At 34.9% G+C, this 13,862-nt stretch overlaps 1 protein-coding gene across 1 annotated transcript in view; it reads right to left on the bottom strand.

Annotated features, from left to right (window-relative positions):
• Positions 1-8,573: 8,573 nt before the first annotated feature.
• Positions 8,574-13,862, bottom strand: part of LOC110037104 — a 38,565-nt gene continuing 33,276 nt past the window's right edge. Inside the window, exons 11-13 of the transcript XR_002295290.1 lie at positions 9,211-9,409; positions 9,034-9,131; positions 8,574-8,953 (exon numbers count right to left, since the gene is read on the bottom strand). The gene's annotated coding sequence lies outside the window, so the exon portion shown is untranslated. The remainder of the gene's footprint in view (positions 8,954-9,033; positions 9,132-9,210; positions 9,410-13,862) is intronic.

Here is a 13,862-nt window from a genome sequence, read left to right on the forward strand (position 1 = left end):
AAGAATGAAGCTCGATCAAGAGGATGAGACTCGATCAAATAAACTAAGAAATATATGACAACCATTTGGTCTACGAAACTATCTTATTTGCCCACAATTTCCACAATTTAATATGAAGAATTAAATAGGGTTTATATTAAGCTGGGTTCGAGAAAAACTTCCTATAAGGGCAAGCCCCTATAGTTAATTACATCTTAAATGACCGAAGTCATCTAAAAATACTCTCGATAAAAATCAAGAAATATTATCTTCAAGGAATTCAAAGGAAATGTCTTTTCAATGAAATCGGACAAAGAGGTGTGAAAGGGGAATAGTTCAAATTTGGAACATTTTTATTGTAGAATCCAAAGGAGAAAGAACTAGGGGATGACATAGATCCGGAGGAGAACTTCAGTGCCTTCCCAATCTATCCTATTGTTTGGCTTCAATTTTGAGGAGAAAAATTTAAGTGTTTCATTCTGTCAATTTTATTAATTTAGGGCTTAGGGCTTACATTAGCAATCACACAAATAGCTTGGAAGATGTGAGGATTTAGGTCACGGAAGATGTGAAATAGCTTGGAAGATGTGAGGATTTAGGTCACGACGAACGACAACCTCGAAATCCTAAAATGATTTAGGGCTTAGATTGTACAACAGAGCTATACAAATACATAAAGATGAGATGAAGATTTATGTTGCATAAGCAGACAACCTCAAAACTCTATGACTTGGTTGTTTAATTGTAAGGAGTGAATTGGTTTAGCTGGTAAAGTCATGTTTTGTTATTGAAGATGACTGTGCTGCCCACAATGCTAGCTCCAAGCTCCTTGCCGTGATGACTTTGAGTTTTATAGGGTGTCAAGTTATGATGTCAAATCAGGTGGCCCTAAGGTTGTAGTTATTTAAATTTTCATGGGGGTTGTTAAAGTTGATTAGAGCGACACCGGTTAGGATCCCACAGTTCCCTCGTTCCAGCACCACTATTTTCTATTGGATTCTCTTAGTCCAAATGAAAAAACTCAACTTAATTTAATGAGTTCCATAATTTCATTTAGACCGTGGGAAGTCTCGTTAGCAACCGTAGGTTACCTCCTCCGAGAAGCTTCCGATCATTCGATAGAGACATCTTAATTTAGTAATAGTTGTAGTTTTTGTGATGTTTGTGATTAAATTTTGAGTTTCTTTTTTATATATTTTGAATGTTGTGGGGGTCAATTTTATCTTGGTTGATTTTAACTTTAGTTTTGGCTTTGGTTTTGTGGTTATCCTGATAGTTTTAGTTTTCATGCAGAGTGGCATCATTATTTAGCATGCAAGTTTGTATTAACATCAAAAATACAGTATAAAATTACAAGAAAGACGACGCTGTAAACTGTAAAAGCATACTTGGCAAGTCTTCTCGTTCCAACTTGGCAAGTCTTCTTCTTCTCGTTCCACCACCTGAAACTCAAAATGCATGTCAGAGCATTTTATATGAAGCAGGAAAGTAAAGTTTTGGCGACCTACCTAATCCTAGCTCATATCTTGATAGGGTTTTAGGAGTTTAATTAAGAATGATTTTTTTAAGTAAAGCATATTAAGTTTAGTAGACCTTTGAGGTATCCAACAGGTTAGGAGGAAGAAGCAGGTCCATGATTCCCTCTTATCACCTGGTGAGAAGCCTCGAGCTTATTTAAATTTATTATGTTGCTTAATAATTCATCCTATGAATGCCCTAATGCTCAATGAACATTAATGTCGTAATTATCCCTAAGAGTAGGGTAATTATCATTTGTAATTTAATTTTGAAGATTAAGTGAATGAAGACCCTTAAAGGGGGAAAGCTAGTATTGTTGGAACACTTAGCCAAATTTTGGTCCTAATTGGGCTTGTGGTGTTTTAAAGGTCTAAAATTTTAGCTATGTTTGTTTTTCTAATCCTCATTTAATCAGTCTTTATTTAACTTAGATCACTATTAAGCCCTTAAGACCTAGGTGAGTGGCTTAATTAATTTGGAAAAGGTTAAGTTTTAGGTGATCATGATTCATTATTTGAATTTCATTTGAAAATAAAATAGGGGTATTAAATTGATTAATTATTGACTTCATAAGTCATACCCCTAAGTCCTAGGTTAATTTAATTTTAATAAACCTCCAAATTTTAATAATTTAGAAATTTATTAATTTATCCTTTTAATTAGGAAAATGAGGTTGGTTTCTACCAATTAATCCCCTTTTTAATTTCAGTCATCCAAACAAGTTAATTGATTAAGATCAGAGGTTGCCTCATTCCCTCCTTGAATTAAGCCTAAATGTTAAATAAGGCCGAATTCTTAAAATTACACTTTTGCCCCTAAGGCTCTAACACTTCATAATTTGTCAAATTCAATTTAAATGATTTTCAAATTTTTATCCTACTTTATTCATAGGTCAATTAAGACATTAGAGGAGAAAATACGATTTTTCAAATTTTAATTTAATTTATATAATTATTTTCATGCAAAAATAAAATTTTTCAAAAAAAATTCCATAACTTGACCAAGGCAAAGCCTAATTACTTAACATTTATACTAGAGGTAGGGTTAGACCAGAGAACCATTTGGACCAAATTTCATGATTATTTGAATTTTATTTGAATTATTATAATTATTTTAATTTCTGGGGTACTTATTAAATATAAAATATTTTAAATGAGGAAAATTAAGTTTTGTATTTTTGAAAAATCTTCTTGAGGTCAGAGAACCTAGAGAAGCAAATTTTATATTTTTTTTGGTTTTTTCCTTGATTTATTGGAATTATTTTAGTGGAAATCCATTTCTTAGCCTTTAAAAATTATTTTAAGCTTCAAAATATAATATCTTTATTTAGAAAATCAGGAAAAATATTCCAATTGCTTTTAAATGCTTAAAGAATAATTTAGAATATTTTTATGAATTTTATTACTTTTATAATTTTTATGAATTTTTAATTATTTTAAATATTTAAAAATAGGCTAAAAAACTTAAAAATGAAATTTTTATTTTAAACACCATTTTATTTTTATAAAACTCCCCTGATCATAAAGAACTCCAAAAATAAGTTTTCATAATTTTTTGAATTATATTTTGATCATTAAAAATCAATTTATTGCTAAAAAGGATATTTAACTTGAAAAATCAATTTAGGCCATCAAATGGACTCAAAATGCTTTGAAATTTTTATGGAGAGTATTATGGATCTTAAATAACAGTTGAGATCAAAAATTAAGTCATTTTGAAGTTTGTGTTTTCCAAAATTAATTACCTTAGTGTTTTAGGGTTTAGGCAAATTAGGTTTATTTTGAATGACTTGGCTCATGAGAAATTTTCCTAAAGGTTCTCTAGTCATCATAAACCTTCCAAAATTTTCTTGGATTTTTCAAAGCAACATGTTAATTATTATAATTAATTTAAACAAATAATGTACATAAATTTGAAAAATATGGTTCTCTGTCTAGAGATCTTCTCTGACTTTGGAAAAATCAGGGAATGTTCCCCTTGACAAAGGCTACAACATGCCAAAAATTCAAGCTATGGTGAAATGTCTATATGCATGGAGAATCAAAAGACTCCTAACCCTAATTGATTTTTTAAAAATCAAATATGCATCAAATGGACACAAAATTTAATCCAAATTATGCTCCTCTGTTCACTGAGAAAATGGATATTTTTATTTTATTTTTGTGATTTTTCTACACTGAGATATGGATTTTTGAAGTTAAGGCTCATTTTCTGAATTTTTAATTCCCTATTTATCTATTTAAATGTGCGGCGCCACATCTTCCTAGGCAGCTCCAAAGCTTCACGCAGCGCGCTCCCGTTCGACTTTGTCATCCATTTCAGCGCTGACTCGACCCGCGGTTTATGTCTCGAAGCGCTGTCCGGCTTCATCTTGTTCGTCCATCTGATACACGCTTGATCGAATGGCACTCAGTCATCGTCTCCGATAGCCTAGCCCAAGAACCGTCCATCTTCCTAGCTTGATATATCCCTCTTTCTCAACCAAATTAAGTGAATTTTTTTTTAAAATGCTCGTCTAAACTAGAGGAACATATCCATATGGTTAAGATGCCATGAAATTAAGCCCAAGAAAGTGAAGAATCAAAAGAAGCTTGGGAGGAGAAGAAATTCAATACCTTGGCTCTGAGAAGGGAAGCTTCAATCAGAGATGATCGGTAAGTTTGTTGAGGTCCAAGGAGGCTAAGAATTGAGCCTCTTGCTATGGTGTAAGGTCTACGTATGAATTCGATCAAGCTTGATTTTAGGTGTTGGTCTAGAGCTATGTTAGGGGCTATTTCAGAGGGAAATTTGATGGGGCTTTGTATTCTCTCAGTGTTGTGAAGGTGTGGGCACAAGTAACTGAAGTTTGGTGAACTGTGGAAGTGTAATGAGCTCTGTCCTGATTTTTGGCAGAAAATTAAGCTCAAAATTGGGCTTCCACAGTGGGAATCAGTGGGGGAGAATGGTTGGATTGTACTGAGGAGGTCTCAAAGAAGCTCTGTAAGTGATTTGAGAGGTTCTCTCTAAGAAAATTTCAGCATCCCTCTCATGGCCATGGGGGGGAGCTTTTATAAAAATGGTTAAGGGGTGGCTGTCATGGCGAATTGAGGGGTGAAAAATAGTGCTTAGGTGGAGGGCAAAGAGGCTCTAACATCTTATTTGGGTGAGGTGACCTCTTGATTTGATTTGGGTGAAGTTCAAGAGGAGGTGGTCCTCAGTTTTGGCTTCTCTGACAACTAGGCCGGCCGGCCATGGCATGGGGAGCTGGCTAGGAGCTCGGGGAACCCAGGGTAATATCTCACAGAAATTTAATGGGCTAAGGTTCAGTTTTGGCAAAAAAATCTTAAGCCTAAGCATATTTAGAAAACATATCACTTAATTTAGGGGACCATTGGTCCATGGCTCACTTAGCTTGGGTTAGGTGAGTTTTGGCTCAGTCTTAGGGTCCAACTAATGGTTTTGGAGTCATTAATTTGACGGTTTTTGGGTGGTTAGGCTACATTTAGTGCATGGGTCCAAGTGGGTGCAAATGACAAAAAAATGGGTTTGGGCTAGGTTAGCCATGTCAATTGGCCCAATTAAGTGTTGCATTTAGTTTAGGTGATTGTAAGGAACAATTTTGGTGAAGGATGGAAAGGGTTTTGAGTTCAATTGGAGGGTTAATTTGAAGGATTTTACTGAATTGGTCAATTTGGGCATGTTGGGCTAGACTTGGGTCTAGATTGGGTTAGCCTTGGGCTAAGTCCAAATTGATTGTTGAAAATGGTCAATAGGAACTTCATAAAGAGTTTTCAACATAAATTGGGTGCCAATTTTGGGTTAAGGCAATCAATTTGGTGAGCAATCAATTTGGTGAAATTTGGCAATCAATTTGGTGAAATTTGGGGACAGTCAAGTTGGGGCAATTTTGGGGCTTTTTTGAATTTGGGTCAAAATTAAATGGAATTGAGGCTTCATCAAGACTAATTGATGGTCAAGTTTGATGTTTAGGAATGTTATAAAGAGTTTTCAACATAAATTATGGCCAATTGAGTGGGCTATGGGTTCAATTTGATGAGATTAAGTCATGTGACCAAAATTGGGGGTTTGGGTCAAATCAAAATTGGGCTCAAAGCATGGGCCAATTAGGCTTGGATTTGGTTTCTTTTGGTCATATGAAGGGTTATTTGAGTTTAGGATTAAAATTGGGGCAGATTGGGGTCAAATTGATGAACATTTGAGTTGAATTTAGGAAAATTTAGGCCTTTAAGGGCAATTTTGGGGATCTTAGTCAAAGATGGTCAAACTAGCCAAATTGGGTCATGTGATAGTTGAAAAAAATGAAATTAGGAGTATTTAAAATATTTTGATAATTTTTGGGATTTTTTGGAATTTTTTGGAATTTTGGACTAAGGAGGGGGGTTTTGGTAATTTGACAATTTTTTGGTAATTTTTGGTAATTTGGATGTTTTCAAAAGGTTTGAAATGATTTTTGATCAATTTTGGGTATTTTGGGTAAATTTGAGAATATTTGAGAATTTTGTCCGGGTAAATTTGAGAATTTTGTCCAAATTTAGGGTTTCAAGGGTATTTAGGTAATTTGGGGGTGTTCAGGGGAAAAAGCCCAAGCTGGGTATTTTTGGTAGAATTGGGAAGTTAACCACCATAAATGAGCCATGGACCAATGGAAACCTCATTTGGGACCTCTATGTATTGGCTTAGCTAAACCTTAGCCTAGGGCCAGTAGGTTTAGGGTACCACAGACCACATACATGAGTCTCCCAAAGGCTCAAGAGACTAAGGTTAGAAATTTAGGGTTTAGGGTTGTGAGTGAGTGTGAGTGTGGGTTGTGAGTGCTTTAGCTTTAGGCCAACACCCAGGGCCAACCCTAAGGTCAAACAGTCCTATGGGAACTCTCCTTGAGCTCCCCCACATTAACCCTACCTACTAAGTGCTAGAGGTTATGACCAATATGTAGAACTTCAAGTTGAGTAAAGAGGAGTTTAGAATTTCTAATGGTGAGGGTTCAATTTCTAGTTTTCTAAGAATAAATAATAGGAAAGTCCTATAGCTAGACCTTAGGCTATAAAAGAGGAAGACTATACCTCAACCAAAAATGAGGTCAACTGTTTGTTTTATGTTTAATTTTATTTTAATTAATTCAAGTTTAGGTTGTGATGTCATAATGGGTTATTTGGGTTATGTGAGCCATGTGTGTAGTGGTTGAACCATAAGGAATGGGCCATGGGAGATTGGCCATGGGCTCTCCCATTATATATTGGGTTTAAGATTAAGGTTGGTCTTCTGTAGTTAAGCTTAGCATTAGGTGTTTAGGTTCATGTCAGATTTAGGGTTAACTGGTTTTGGGAAAGCTTTTGGTGAGACCAAGGATTGACTTTGATGAATCACCCCTCCCCCTTTTGGTTTGAATTTGGTGTCATGGGATTTCCAAGCCAGTTTAGGGTAATGTGGTAAGAACCCCTCATTGGCCTAGACCTAGCCTCCTGTCTGATGGGCTTTTCCTAGGTCAATAAAAATCACAGGGATATTTAAAGGGTCATTAGGGAAAATATTAGGTTTTTGAGCTCCATGGGTAACCTAAGGTATCACCAACTACAGGGAGTTCACTTAGGCATTTACTGGGCTTGACCCTCAACCCTCTCAACCAAGGCTTAAGGATATGAGCTTAACCTCAGGAAACCTAATGTGAGTTTACAATTGGTTAGAAATTGTATATGGGTGAGTTCCATCTCTAGTCATCTAAGAAGGTCACAAAGAAACTCTAAGGCTAAATCCTAGGTTTCAATAGAGAGGAAAAGAAGCCCTCACAAAAGTGAGCTCAACAATATCCAATTATTCTTCTATAAACCTTAGAAAGTAAAATGCCTGAAGGTAGAAATCTGAAATCAGAAACTTAACAAGCAACATATTTATAATATGTAGATAGGAGAAAAGGGGGTAGTTCCTGCCCAATAGCTAGCTGGCCAACCCAACCTCTCTGTTAGACCAACCCCATATTGTTGAACCAACCAGTTTAGCCCATAAGCCAACTACAAAAATTAAGATTTTTTCCTTTGGCTAGATCAAACAAATTCAACGATAATTAATTTTTATCATCAAATTTTCTTCTGATTTCTGACCAATTTTTTTTATCGTTAAATCAGTGATCGGTGATAATAATTCCGTCAAATTTACGTCGAAATATGTTTTATCGTCGTATTAGCGTCGGATTATTTATTCAAAACTTGCGTTGAAATTTGCGTCTAGAAACATTGGATGATGACTAATAACGTTAGATTACTGTTAAACCAATGATGGAATTTTATTATCTATTTAGCATCGAATTTTGCGCCGAAAAAGAGGACAGAAATCTGACGCAAACCGGCAATTCATAAAAAAATGTAAAATATCAATTACATTTCTACAACCTACACAAAAAACACATTTCACATCACATGCTACATTAAGCTAGTCATATCATAGATCAAATCTCTAAGAAATATCATTAAAAAAATATTGTCACAAACCATCCAAAATAATAATAATAATAAAGTCAATTCAAAAAATTTCACATTTAATGTTCAACATAATGCTTACAAATAAAATAAAGCATAAAAATAAACTTCTTATCATCTCCATCCTGCTGTTGCTCCTCCTGAACGAATGTCTGATAATTAATGTTTATCATTGAATTTTCTTATGATTTCTGACCAATTATTTCCGTCATTAAATCAGTGATCGGTGATGATAATTGCGTCAAATTTACGTTGAAATATTTTTTATCGTCGTATTAGCGTCGGATTATTTATTTGAAACTTGCATCTGAAAATATTGGACGATTACTAATAACGTCAGATTACCGTTAAATATGCATCACAAAAAATCGACCAACGATGAAATTTTATTGTTAATTTAACATCGAATTTTGCGCCGAAAAAGAGGACACAAATCTGACGCAAACCTGCAATTCATAAAAAAATTCAAAATATTAATTACATTTCTACAACCTACACAAAAAACACATTCCACATCACATGCTACATTAAGCTAGTCATATCACATATCAAATCTCTAAACAATATCATTAAAAAAAATACCGTCACAAATCGTCCCAAAAAATAATAATAATAAAGTCAATCCAAAAAAATTCACATTTAATGTTCAACATAAAAATAAACTTCTTATCATCTACATCCTGCTCTTGATCCTCCTCCTACTGAACGAATGTCATCGAGCTCTTGCCCCGACTATCTCCAAAGGTCTCCATCATGTATGTTATAGAGCATTGATTTTATGTTAGTCTTCTAGCATCTACTCGTGCAACTGGCAAATCTCTTTGTCGTTCACTGCGGTCACCTGCCTGGCAAGAGTCTCATGGTCTGACTATGAGGATTTTGGGGAACTAAGAATGAGACCATGGGAGAGCTCAGCCTCGAAGGCTACCCTTCGCTCTAAGGCCATAAACCCACCCCTTCCTCCCCTCGGATTGTACAATCTCCTACATAAAGAAAACCAGTGATTAATTGACACTTCCAAAAGTTAAGAGTCAAAATAAATAAATTAGGGTTTTTAACTTACAACAACTGTCGTGAATGCTCTGAGACCCACTCCCCAGGTCGTCGATGAGTTCAAACATGCAACTCCGCAATGGAGGGAGCACGACTTAACTCATTGGCCTGTGTAGCGTACAAAAATGGTTAGCGCTAAAACACACCAAAAATTAAATTAACTTTTAAATATTTAAAATAATCTTACCAGCCTCATGTAGTGCTCCGACCAACTAGCATCGCGTAGGCCGGGAAATCCTTAAATTTGCACACAAGAGTCGCTCTCCGTTGAATATTTTGTTTCGTATTGATGGCATAAATAAGCACACCCGTCTCCCATAACATTTGAAACTCTTCAATCAATGGTTGTAAGTAGACGTTAATTTTTCCTTTTGGTCTATGTGGACCTGACATAATCAACGCCAAAAATAAGAACGACACGGTCATGCACATATCGGGGGGCAAAGTGTATGGGGTAATGATTACTGGCTAGCATGAGTATGGAATTGCAGCGTGACTGTACGAGGTGAAGCCATCTACACATAACCTATGTCTAACATTGTGTGCTTCATGATATTTTTTCGCATGCTTAATTTCATTTACTTTTTATATTTGTTGATGAATGAAATTACACTTTAAAGGAAAGTATTTTTATATTTTTGTTGCAGATATAATAGGAAAAGAAATTGGAGTGAACTGGAGCAAAATTGGTGTGAAACAAGGCAATTTGAGCAATGTTGAGTGTAGCATGAGGTGCCTAGGCATAAGAATATGACAAGGAAACAAAGAAGGTTGCATCCAACCACCACTTCCTGGCGCCTCGGCACCAGAAGCACACCAAAGAGATAGAGAGGAGGTGTGAAGGCGCTAAAACTACTGAAGCAATTTTTTTTGGAGTTATTTAGTGGTTCAAGACTATGGAAAGAGCAATTTTCAGTCATTTGGGGACTTGGGGATGAAGTTCCAAGGTCCGTAACTCCCCGAGGACTTCGGGAAATCGATATTAGGAGTAGGATTCTACTAATTTAGAGGGATTTGTAAGGGAATTTGAGAGCATTTGTAAAGGATTGTCTCAACAATTGCAAGAAGGAGTAGAGAACTTCAATGGAAGGATCTCAGAGAGATTAAAGCTAAGTGTTGTATGTTTGGATGAGATTGTAATCCAGTAAACACATATTGATTGAATTTGTTTTGCTAAGTAGTGATTATTTGAATGCCCTGTGATCCTCAAAACACATTTAGTTTAATTGCTTTGTTTCATTAAGTTTTCTATTGAATTTATCATGCATTGTGGGTAGAAACCCAGTGCTTTTTTGTGATGATTTGGTAGTAAGTGTAGAGTGTAGAAGTTTAAGAATAAATCTTAATTTTATATTTGATGAATGTTCTCCTCGACTTAATTTACATATTTTGTCGGCCATAAGATTTGTTAAAACTTGTTGTGACCCATTTGACTTGAACATGAGCGGTGGTGAATCAACATGACAATGCTCACACTGCTCATTTAACTATGAAACATAATAGTTAGCTCGTTGTGCAAAGTTATGGAGATAAGTAGTCTGAGAGGTTCATATTAGAGCTTTTTTGGGTGACAGGCAGGGCATATAGTTGTGGGGAGCCTATATGTGGCACCAATTGGCACTGTTGCCAAAAGGAAATAATTAGTTAGTGAACTAATTGTATCTAATACTCAGGAGAGGGTAGATAGACATATACTCCTTTTGTTAATGATTTATTTACAATCTTAAACTCCAAACCTACAACCTTCTTAATTATTCACAAGAGAAAAGTACTTTTTATCAATCTTAAATTTCATCTTATTCAATGCTTTAGATAAATTTTATCATAGAATTAAAATTGTGACTTAGGAGTAATGATAGCAAAATCACTTTTATCGACACTCCAAACTAGAACTTTATAGTAGTAGACTAGAACTTCACCTAAAGTGATTTCTTCCTCGGTTCCCTGTGGAATCGATACTCGGAACTCAAAAAAAGTCTTATATTACTTCAAAGATACGTGCACTTGCGTTAATACCTAGTGAATAATGTTTAACCATGGTAAATCTTGAGTTCTATAAATTTATAAAATATACTTTAAAATTATAATATCTAAACCCTAAATCACTAGGTACACCGTTGAGAAAGCGGCGATCAAGTTTTTGGCGCCGTTGTCGGGGAATCGCAAAGGTAGAACTTTTTTAGGGGAATTTTATTTGAATCTGTAAGACTTAGATTTGAAAATTGTAGTGTTTATATAAAGTGATTAGTATATTGTATGCCTTCGTTTTTAATAGAAAAGCTAAAATACCAAAAAAAAAAATTGCGTTAGGAATATGTCCTATTAATTAGATCTTTATTATTGAATTCATAGTTTAAGAGCTGCAGACCTTGAACCATATGACTTGGAAATAGAGACAACTGTTAAGAAGATTAGGAAACAACAAAGACTTCAAAAACTAATTGTAGAAATGGCGGATCAAAATCATGGAAACCCATGAATTGTAATGTTAATAAACCTTTGAGGGATTATGCGAACCTTATGGTCGATGAAATTCACTTAAGTATACAAAATCCCGTTGTAGAGGCAAATACTTTTGAACTTTAGCATGCAATTATTCAGATGGGGCAAAATAGTCAATTTGGAGGATCTTCATCTGAAGACCCTAACTTACATTTAGCAAATTCTTGAAATTTTGTGCCACATTTAGGTATAATGGTGTCTTTAATTCTACTGTTAAACTTAAACTTTTTTTCCTTTTCAACGAGGGATAAAGAAAAATTGTGGTGCAATTCATTAGCACCAAAATCTATCAGAAAATGTGGAGATTTAGCTCAAAAATTTCTTGCCAGGTATTTTCTACCATCCAAAACTGTTTTGTTGTGGAATGCTATCACATCGTTCAGTCAATATGACGGTGAATCAATTTATGAAGCTTCGAAACGATTTAAGAAACTTCTTAGGAAGTGTCCACGTCACGCACTACCAGATTGGCTTATTATACAAACCTTCTATAACATATTAGTTGTATCTTCAAGAGCGATTATAGATGCTATTGCAAGTGGGTTTCTTATGTCCAAACCTTATGAAGAGGTATATTCTCCCATTGACAAAATAGCCACTAATAACTTCCAATGGACATCTGAGAGTGTCAACCTTAAGAAAGCAGTTAATATTCATGAAAATGATGTACATACAATCCTAATGCCTTAAGTTGCAGCTATTGCACAGAAATTAGACCAGTACAGGATGAGTCAAAATTAAGGACTTCTTGTCGTTGAGGAAAACTCATTTGGACAACTGGTTGATACTAACTTTATTGGAACTATCCATGTGATTAACAATACTCAAAATAACTCATATTCAAATTATTATAATCCAGGTTTGAAGAATCATCCCAATTTTAGTACAATTCTGGAGGAGGAAACCAATCTTGGGGTAATAATCCAATTAATCCAACAATTAATTGCCATAACCAGGGCAATCCTAGCTTCAGCCCTTCTTATCCTCCTGGATTTAATGTTAACCCATAATTTAAGTAGAAAAAGTTATTGTTGTAAGCGGTTGTTATTCAATTGGGAAATCAGTTGCATAACCAAGGAACTGCACTTAAGAATATAGAAAACCAACTAGGGCAAATTGTTTCTAAACTTAGTAGTCATCCTCAAGGAATTCTTCATAGTAACACTGAGGTGAGCCCTAAGGAGAAGGGTCGTGTGCAAGGCAAACATGAATAAAAATTGTGTTTATCGGGCTGACGACGTTAAACCAAGCGTTGCGTAGGAGGTACCCCATGAGTATCTTTGTTGGTGTGATTATTAATGAGTGTGAATGACATGTGTATAATGGTTATGGAATGTTATGATTGATAGTGATCTTGGATAATTATGTGTATGAGTCAATAGTTGAGTTGTTGATATGTCATGAGCGATGTGAATTCCTAACTTCTCAACATTGCTAGACTTATATATGTTCCCTGACGTAGTTGGATTGACGAGTCCACTACAACTCAGTATTCAACCGAACTTGAGCTTTACGAGAGATGTGTTGAGTTTGGTCAAATGCCAGGTCCATCTCAATTTTGTTTCTTTCTTTGTCTGACCGTGTTTTTATTGAGTAGGTTCATGAACCTACTTGATAAGTAACATGAGGATGAGTAAATGTTACAAAGTTTATGGTACATGCATTAAGGGTTGAGGTAACGCCTGAAGTTGACAATACATGAGTCAATATAACAGGGATAATCTTGCCTGTGGGTTTAACCCTATAAAATTTGTACAAGTGCCTAATTTTTTAGTGTTCTAATTTTGTTAGAAATTGAAAGTAAGTTTGGGAGATGCGATGAGTTTTAGGAAGAATTGACCTCAATTATCTTGTGCGTGTGTGAATGTGTTACTGGAGTGATTTAGGACTTTGGGGAGATTAAAATGTTCATTTTAGGTTGACCCAAACTAAAATCAAAGCAAGTAGGAAGTTGTGGTCTTTTTTAATGTTACTTGGAAGTTGATATATTATCATTTGGTTGAGTTAAAATAATATTTGTTACTATTCATTCATGTTGTAATATTTAGGACAAATGTTGTTAGTATTTTTATTACTGCTATGATGTTATATGCACTTTAATAAAACTTTTTTTTTAGTTTAGATTTTATTCTAACATGTATATGTTAGATTTACTTTTTGTTACATAGTAATCTATCTTAAGTAATCTGTGAAAAATATTTACGATAGACGCTTGTGTTAGATTGTACTTCTGAGATGTATTTTTTCTTCCTACTTATATTTCTTATTCTTAATACCATATATGCTAAAAATTAAGCTTGGGGGGGGGGGGGGGGGCGGGGGGGTGTTTTTTTACTC

This window comes from Phalaenopsis equestris, unplaced genomic scaffold (genome assembly GCF_001263595.1).
Source record: "Phalaenopsis equestris unplaced genomic scaffold, ASM126359v1 Scaffold215229, whole genome shotgun sequence".
In the NCBI taxonomy this organism is placed as follows: domain Eukaryota; kingdom Viridiplantae; phylum Streptophyta; class Magnoliopsida; order Asparagales; family Orchidaceae; genus Phalaenopsis; species Phalaenopsis equestris.